This window comes from Bacillus rossius, chromosome 1, assembly GCF_032445375.1.
Source record: "Bacillus rossius redtenbacheri isolate Brsri chromosome 1, Brsri_v3, whole genome shotgun sequence".
NCBI classification, from domain to species: domain Eukaryota; kingdom Metazoa; phylum Arthropoda; class Insecta; order Phasmatodea; family Bacillidae; genus Bacillus; species Bacillus rossius.
This window is the reverse complement of record NC_086330.1, coordinates 106,096,002-106,105,762: the sequence shown is the minus strand read 5'-3', so window position 1 is coordinate 106,105,762 and position 9,761 is coordinate 106,096,002.

Below are 9,761 nucleotides of genomic sequence, written 5' to 3'. Positions count from 1 at the left end.
TTTGGGGGTGGGGGCGAACTATTTTACAATGCCTTTCAGTTAAGTGCATGTGTTTGAATGCAATTAACAAATCAGTGAGAATTATTAACTTACTTTATAAGTGTTATAGGCTCTTTCTATGAGATTATTAGAAAAATTTAGTAGGGTGAATTGTTTTTTGCAATGAATATTTTTAAAGATATTGCTTTTTTGTATTTTATTATTTCAGCAAAGTGCTAATTATTTTCAACAAATATTCAGCAATATAAGTTAAATGAAGAAAATATTCCAATAAGGTACATTGTTAGAAATATAGTTTAATATTGCACTTAAAAATTTAATTAACATCGACCAAACTTTTTGGTTTAAAAAATATATAAAAAATTATGTTTAATGTTGTAAAACCTTTATAAACATCAAGTTATTGCTTTAAAATATTGACATTCTTTTTCGATTTTTTTGATGCTGTATTTATTTCTGTACATATTTTTGACTCTAAATAATGTCTAAATAAAAAAAACTGGCAAGTTTATATGTCGACATTTTTTAAGAAAACTCTTTTTCGTTGAGATCATGTTATAAAGTGACAGTAACATGTCTTTATGATTTTACTGCAAATAGTTAAAACCTTTGATAATTTAGTTATGTTTTAATGTAATGACTTTGATGCAATAAATATATTTGGCAATGTTGCTAAATAGTTAACGTATTTATTAGTAAAGCACTAATTGTTTTTCTACAACTTTTACTTAAATTAGTGTTTATAAGAACAGAATTAAATTAAAATCTATAGCAACAAATCTCATCGAAATCACTCAATATAAAGTTATAAAAGCTGTGAAAATTCTCTTTAAAGGGGTGGGAAAGAGGAAGATTTTTACAATTATCATGTATTTAATAAATGATTTTTTTATGAAATTCAGATAGAGACAGTAAATTCCTCCTCATTTTAACATCAAGTATGCATGATATCAAGTTGTACATGTACTGTACTTTAAGTGCTGGGAAAGTAAGACGGGATGGTTTTTTGAAATAAAATATAAATAATATAATGGAGGTCATTTTACATAAATTTAGAAAGATATTTTCTCTTAACTTGAATATCGAGTTTGTACTATTTCACCAATATGTACCATAAAACTGCTTTAGGCGTAGTGAGGATAATTAGAGGTGGTTTTTCGAAATCTTTATTAGACAGGAAGGAGATTTTTTTTTAAAATCTGACATAGACAGTTATCGTCCTCTTAATTTTAACGCCCAGTGTGCAAAATGTCATTAAAAAATTTACCAATATTCTGTTATAAGGGATGGGAAAGGGGTAGAGTGGTTTATGAAACCTAATGTGGACAGGAAGAGGGAGGATGGCTATTTTGAAATCAGATAAGCAGTAAATGTCTCTTCTTTTGAACATTAATTGTGTTTAATTTGATTTATATGTACCAGCATTATACTTTAAGGGATAGAAAAAGGGGATGGGTTTTTATTCTAAAATCTCATGTAGGCAATGACCTTAGAAATCTTTCTCAATTATAAGTTAAACAGTAATTTTATTCTTATTTAGAATTTCATGTGTGCAAAATGTCATCAAGGAGAATCAAATTCCTGCCTTAAAGTGTGGGAAAGGGGGATGAAAGTGTTTTTTCGACCTTCCCCTTTTTTTATAAATCAGTTGATGACAGTAATCCCCCCCCCCACCTTAATTTAAACACAAAGTGTGCTGAATTTCATCAAAAAGTACAACAATTCTGATTTAGGATGTGAGAAAAGGTGATAGGTGTGGTTTTTTTATTTAATGGAGATTTTACCCACATATTTTTATAAATCAACTATAGATAGTAATTTTGAATCCAGATTGATCAAAATTTCTTCAAGGAGTGTTGAAGTTCTCTTTGAGGGTAGGTAACTGGGGTTGCGGATGGTTTTTCGAAATCTGCTTTAGACAGTGACCTCGTGTTACGAATGGCAAGTGTGCAAAGTTTCAACTCAGTCGGATGTACGATGCGCGAATGCATAATAAACCAACAGAAAAGAAGACAAAATACATTAATTATTATATTTAAGATTAAAAAAATTAATTCTATTAACCTACCCCTAACAGAGCTAGGCATCGGCTATCCGCATTACCGGACTGTTTTGTAAGGCCCCGAATTATCTTGTTTGCAGGCGCACTAACTCACGCCTGAGAGTTACGCTACAAACTATCCATAAGATCCGTGCATTTTTTCCGGGATAAAACGTAGTATGTGTCACTCTCCGATCCATAAACTATTGCTATACAAAAAAAAATCATGTCGATACGTTGCTCTTTGCTGCGTGAAAGAAGGACAAACCAATAAACACACTTTCGCATTTATAATATTAGTAAGGATGGTGCTATATGTTTAGATGGGATGAATACTTTTGTAATTTTTCTAATTATTGTATATACTGGGTATTAGGTAAAGTGACAATTCCTGTCAATAAAATTTCACTATAAATTGTTTATACTGAGAGCATTAGCAAAAAATGTTTGCTACTGTATTTCTAAAAACATATTATAGAAGAGTAAAAAAACATATTTTTAACGAAGTGTAAATGTCTCGATTCCCTCTATGAGTTTTACTCTGATACGTAACTGAAAATTAAACTTGCTTTCTTTCTCTTTTTGGTAAGTTTCGTGGTTTTAAGGTTATTGCTGAATTTGTCACTTAGGGTCTAAGTAAAGTGCTAGTGTTTGCAAATCGATTTTAGCCAAGAACACTAAAGTGTGAACACACACACATAAACAAACATGGAGAGAGAACCAGGAAGTACTCTCATATTTTCCTTCGGAAAGTATGCTAAAAGTCATTTTTCACATGGGAAAATCAGTTCTGACGTATGGCGGAAGAGTGCGTACTGAAGAGGAACAGGAGACCAGAGACGAGTCTTCCACACGTACATCCTTAACCAACCGCGAACCATCTATAGACTCATGCATCAATTTCCTTATCACTTCCCTGTGACCATAGTCTCGTTTCCTTCCGTGATGTGTTATGTGGAGAAACCCATTCTACTGATAAGCTGGCGACCGAACAGGAAATATTTTTAGGGTTTCAGCCTACGACCGCGTATGAAAAGTTTTGTCGTTAGGGAAGATAAAAAAATATACGTTTAATCAAAGATGTGGAAATGCACACTATTTCCTGATTACAGTCAATTTTGTGTTCTCGTGATCTTATTTGAGAAAATATTTCATCACTCATGACTAGAGGAGGGCATTTTCTGCGAAATGATCTAAACACACATTAGACCGCAATATATTTATTTCTGCTCCAGCGGTTTCTTCCTTGTAATTAGCAGCCGTCTGCAAGAAACGCTATTGCCTTTTTTGACCGACTACTCAGGGCGCGTTTACTTCTGTACTGAATTGCTGTGATTTTTGTGCTGACAGTGTATGTGCACCTGAGATAAATCTCACCCAGTCACGAAACACAGACGATGCTATAGTGTTTTAACTCTCAGCTAATCTTGAAATCTTTTCGCGAAAAATACATGCCCCTACTCATGATTAAACCGGGGACTGAAAATGGTACACTCAGTGTGTGATTTCAAGATTCCCGAACCTTTGCCATTGGTTAAAAAGACCCTGAGCTTGAAAACTGTATCTGTGCTGCAAATTTATTTTAAAATAAAATATATAAATGCATGTTATTTTAAATTTTAACATAACTTTTTTATAGCAAAACCCATTTTTGGTTTCAAATTAACTATTAAAAATGGGTAGTCACTCCAACATCTATTGATACTGTTACATACGCGAGAGACCAGTCCGCGATGCCAGGTTTGGAGCGGGCTGGCGGCCACTGACGTCTCGCGCCATCCATTTGACGCAAGGCATGCCAGGCTGGATTACAAGGTTCCTCGCTACCACCCTCGCCCCTTCGCTCCCGGTGCATCATCCCACCTCGGGCTATTGTCGCCTTTAGTGGCCAAGGAATTCCTGGCTTACAGAGGTCGCCATGTGGAGTGGCGTGCATAAGCGTCGCCATATGTGTGTGTGTTTTTATATACCAATATCACATCTAAGACAGATAAAAAGATAGATAAAAATATCTATAAGTAAATATATATATATTTACTTATAGATATATATATACTTATAGATATTTTTATCTATCTTTTTACCTGTCTTAGATGTGATATAGGTATATAAAAACACGCGCGTATTCGAATGTAACGTTGTGTGAAGAAAGTTTGGATATTTAAGGTTTTGAACGGGCAATTATTTATATTTGTATTTATATAGATTGTTAATGTGTAATTGTAGGAGTAAATAATTGTATCAATAAATTTACAACATCCAAGTATCTACAAATATAGCTTACTTATTAATACATGGACAAAATAATGGGTATTTCTGTTTAGGCTACACCGGGATTTCAAAAACTTTTTTTGTTTGGATCACGCAATCTAACCATCACTTGATGAAACCGACAGCACACTTAAGATAATTTCTGCGCCATTTTTTCCACATCATTATTTTTGTAATTTTATTCTGAGTTTTCAAATGTTAAAAAATATATATTGAAAAAAAACTTTTTTTTTTCAATTGTAGTTAGTAATGGTTAGATTAAACATTGATTGTTTATAAATTCTTACACATAGTTGTTACGTACTTGTTATATTTTTATTTAATAAAATCTCTTGGCATATATAAAGAGACACTGTCATACACTTGATGAACTACAAGTGCAAACGATTGTCAGGTGGCCAAGATATGTTAGACTGATGATCAATGGTCGTTGACTGACTCTCCACCAGGTCAGACTGTTGTTGTAAGCGTGAATCCGCTCGGGCAATGACAAGTACACACAGTTGGTCAACAATATTTAAACTTGAGCCAGTGGGTATACGTGATAAATTAAGTTGAATTAAGTTATAACATACGTTCGTATGATTTACATTTGAAATAAACAAAAATTTTACAGCTGATGTATAATACAGTAAATAATCACAATTAATCTATTTATCAAGTATTTGTATCAAAAAATAACAACATAATTGTGTGATAAGTAAAATGTTGCAAAAGTTATGTCAGTTACACCTTATTTCTTCAATAATAATCAACACATCTCACTGGTTCAACCTATCTATATGCTATGTGTTTCCCAACCATCCTGTATCTGCCTGGCCCTTTCGAAAACGTGCATTCACATACAATTTTGATCAACAGAAGCAAATAATTTTGTTATTCACCGTGTCTTTAGAAAAAAAGGTTTCCTCAATAAGTTGACTCCAAATTAAAACTGAAGTTTTTATTTCATCTGTTACCAGGCATAAAATTACAATATCATCCACAATTTAAAGATGCAAAAAATAATTAAATAAATTCACTCAGAAAATTAACGGTGTGCACAAATTACTGGAGAACCATTTTGATTATTTTTTCAGTAACATGTGATTGCTGCGGGATCATAAAAGACAATATTCGTGTAAAGACCTGAATTATTAAAATTGCTTTTGGGGCAATATTACCACCACAGAACTGAGAAATATTACTATATTCAGTAAAGATTGAAATGGACTATCATTACTATCATACAGCATAGGTGTAATATTTAATATGGTTAAAAATTATATTAATTATATCGATAAAAGTGTGTCAACGGGTGTGTACGTAATTGTATAGTACCATAAAGAACGCAATAACTTGATAACACTATATTTAATTTTAAATGGGTGATTCTAAATGATTCTAATATGAAATTGACTATGTAATTGATAGTGTTCTTTACTTTCATGCAAATTGTCAACAGTTTTTATTACCTCTGGATAGTAGAATACATTCTAATCCACACTATTCCTTTGAATACCAAATGTATTACTATCAACACTTTCATGCGAATCATTTACTAAATCAATTATTCTGTTATAATACTTGTAATACTAACGAGTAACCCAATTGGTATTGTTATGACAGTCAGTGCATGATTTCTATTGGTACCATGATGAATGTAATATCCTTACGTATTTTAACACAGTTATATGGTAAGTTTATGTAGCTTCGGGATTCGGTAGCGTTGTGATTTTTCGTCGTCAGGACTACTGGTAGTTTCCCCAAGATGATCAGGATACAATATGTAGAAGGACTGGTAAACTGCCACTAAAACTCGGTTTCTGGAATAGGAGCGGAATACTGTAGATCCTCAGGAACTAGCTCACCAAGTCTGTCTATATGTAGCAGCACATTCAGAAGACATTTTTCTCACTAAAATTCAGAAGTGGCCGTCATGGTAGGAAGACAAGGTCGTGTCAACTAACTAAGGTTAATGCAAGAAAAATAAGAAATCCCGAATTACACGATATTTGTGGGCAAATATCTGTACTCGCAGATGTCGCAATATTTCAAGTCAAAAGCGCGGGAATCCAAAGCGATCTGTATTACCCCACACACTGGAGACGACTTCTGCAATGGAATGTCTGCCATAAACTTTCTACTCATTCTTGTCTGGAAAGTTCTATTCCAACCTAATTGGACTATCAAATAGTATACAGCTAGGAGGAAATAGGGATGATAATACTGACACCTGATAAGCTATGGAAAAGTGAAATTAGAATAACATGCTATTGGTAAAACCTTCAGGTATGTACCTGACAAAACCAAATTGAATAAAAATAAAACATTTCAATAAAATAATATGTGTTAATGCTACAATATTAAAATTATTTATTTTTTAAACTAAAACACTTCAATATACATATGTTTTCAAATTAATAATAAATTTTATCTGTTAACATTCTCAAGGTTTACAAACATTTAGTTGAATTTTCTTATCAATGTTTTATATAACAAGGTTATATCCATACGTAATTAGTACATCTAAACACAATACGAATTAGATCTACTAATCGCAGTAGTGTGGTAATTTTTAACTTATAAAACTAAAGCCATCTTTAATGCACCTTTAAAAACTAAAGTGAAGAAGAAATGCAAGTTAGCAAAATTTTACTCAAAATTAAAGTTCTGTGAGATCTAGCATTATTAATGTTTATTTCGGAACATTTTCGTGACATTTTTGACACTGGAAAATACATTACACTTTTAACATTATAACATATTGTCCTAATATTTATTACAATTAATTGTATTGTTAATAATTAGTCATAACTCACAAATTAAATCTAAGACATTCAAGCTTAATCTATTCTCTGCAAGAAGTACACCAGATTTACAGTTAAAAAACTAAGAAGGATGATCGTGAAAGTAGGCATGTGAACATATATTAAAGTCTCGATGGTCTTAACAGCTTATTCTTAAATATGTTATAGCCATAAACACAATAATTTCTAGCAATAAACATGTAATACTCAATATTAGGCCACTACACAAAATGACAAACGAAGTCAAAACATGACCAATAGAAAGAGGTCTTAAAGAAGATGGTTTGTCTAAGTGAGTGCCAAAATTTTGAACATACCTGACATCATCTGCGTACCACTTAACCAAAAATCCTCGTTCAGAAAGTTTGAGCATCATTGCATTAACAATATCGAGGTAAGGCGACATGTTCGGATATTGGTATACCACCAGCCCGACATAGGGGCATTCTTCTATGATGTGAAGTAATGGGTATCCATGGAAGTAATATTTGTTTGAAAGCACGAACAAGTTAAGAATGGAAGAAAATGAAAGAAGAGACACATTTCTGTACAACACCATAGAATCCAAAACCTCTTTACTGTCTCCAAATAATACCACTTTGGGAGACAATTTTACAAGAACTTTGTCGGTAGGATCGAGTTGGTCAATTATGATGTTTAGGTCGTTAACACCATCCAGTGATTCTACCGCAATAAGAAGTCCAGATTCATCAAGTTCCCGCAGTGTGTCCATGTCTTTGTGATAATGAGGTGTGGTCAGGTAGCTTGTGAGCGAACTGCTGTACGAATTCATCACAAGCAAGCTGAAAAGTAAACATGAACCAATAAATAACCTATGGGAGATTTTTGATGCCGTCACGATGGTGACCCCTGTGAATGCAATTCTTGCCAATTCTACCAGAGGGGTCGTCTCCAATAGTTCATCGAGTAGCACGAGTTTCCACAGGAACACTAACATAAGAATTGTACATAAGTAAAGTAGCCACACATCCACGGCGAAAGGCAATATGATATTCATATATTGTGGTATTCTTTCTGCTTTCGGAACGAGAAGTTTCACGCACGTCTGGTCAACTGGATAGGAAGACGTCATTTGATTCTTGAGATGTTTAATAAAAAGTGTGCCATAAATGTCGATGGACCGCTTTTTTTTGTTAGTAGTGAAGTTCCTTGAATTTCTTACTATATTCAGTGTTCCATTGATCTTCTTAAAAATAGTCATTATTGGGTTACACTCGTAATTTGCCAGGTAACTTGAATTGATTGTTTTGAATGACCAATCATTTCTCTGTGCAGTGACAAGAAGAGTTATTTCATATCCCATTAAGTCTTTTAATTTTTCCATTGTTTTTAATCTTCTTCCACTTAAATTGTCTGTCTTGATGAGTGCCCCCGAGGAAGAAAACTGATTATATATCTGAGTACAAATTTTGTCTTGACTATAATCATTTTTGTCTTGAAGTAAGCCTGCATCACATGGTCGTATTAAGATTAAGTTAGCAATACAGTGATCTTCCCAAGTTCGGAATAATTTACTCTCCAGATCAGATGCATCAGAAGAGCTCATAACCAAAACAAATGGGGCTCGGGGATTCCAAAGAGAAAGCGATGTAAGTAAACTGAGCTCTTTCCAAAAGTTTTCGTCTAATTTGGAGATAAACCACATCACAACGCTGGTTATTGATGTAGTTCCAGAATAAATTTGTTTCTCTGGGAATGTATTTAGGAGATTGTTGTTTGCATCCATATTCAAAGTTACGGTGGACATGGACATATCACTGTTGATGTATTCAATTATGGAGTCTGCCAAATGATCATCTAAAGTGTGTTTATTTACAGCGGTTAAGAATCCCTGGACATTTGGTTTAATTTTGTCAATTATATGTTTTGAAGATATTGTCAAGTCTGTCATTAAATAGTCATTTGATTCACAGCAGGTCAAGATCGTCTGCCGACATCTACTGTTTGCCGTTGACATAACGAGAAACATATAACATAAAAATACAAGATTATTCATGACTGTAAATTTCCTGAAAATCAGGACAATACAAGAAGCTACTTAAAAATTATATGTTATGACTAATACAATCCCAGCCACATCCAATGATCTTACAACACACTTTAATTTTTGTTTCCGTTTATTTTCTAGCATGGGTTGAGTTGCAAATTTATAAATTTCGTCTTAACAAATAAAATGTTTCAAGTTAATAATTAAAGAATCTATATAAAATTCATCAGTAAAAAAATAACATAGGCTACCAGCCGTCGGTGCCGAGAGCGTCACATGAAATTGTTAACTTTTATCACTACCTGCATCAGCAATTTGATAAGTAATAATAATTGTATGACCTTAAACGTAAAACTATTTGGAGTAACACAAATTTTGCTTTGAATAGCAACAGCGGAAATCTAAATGTTCATATCAAGTTAATTAGTTTTTTAAGGAGTTAATCTTATAAATGCAGGTATGTTGATGTTGCTTGCATGTGGATTGTAGTAAAACGTGATAAGAATAACCATGTTTCTAAATGTACCATTAAACGAGAAGATATTCTATCGAATGCAGCAGCTAACTTCTCCTGGTGGCGGTAGGCCAGGAACACTCCCTGGAGGTACTTCACACTGTTTGTCACAGTTGGTCAAGGAACCTGCGTTCCATG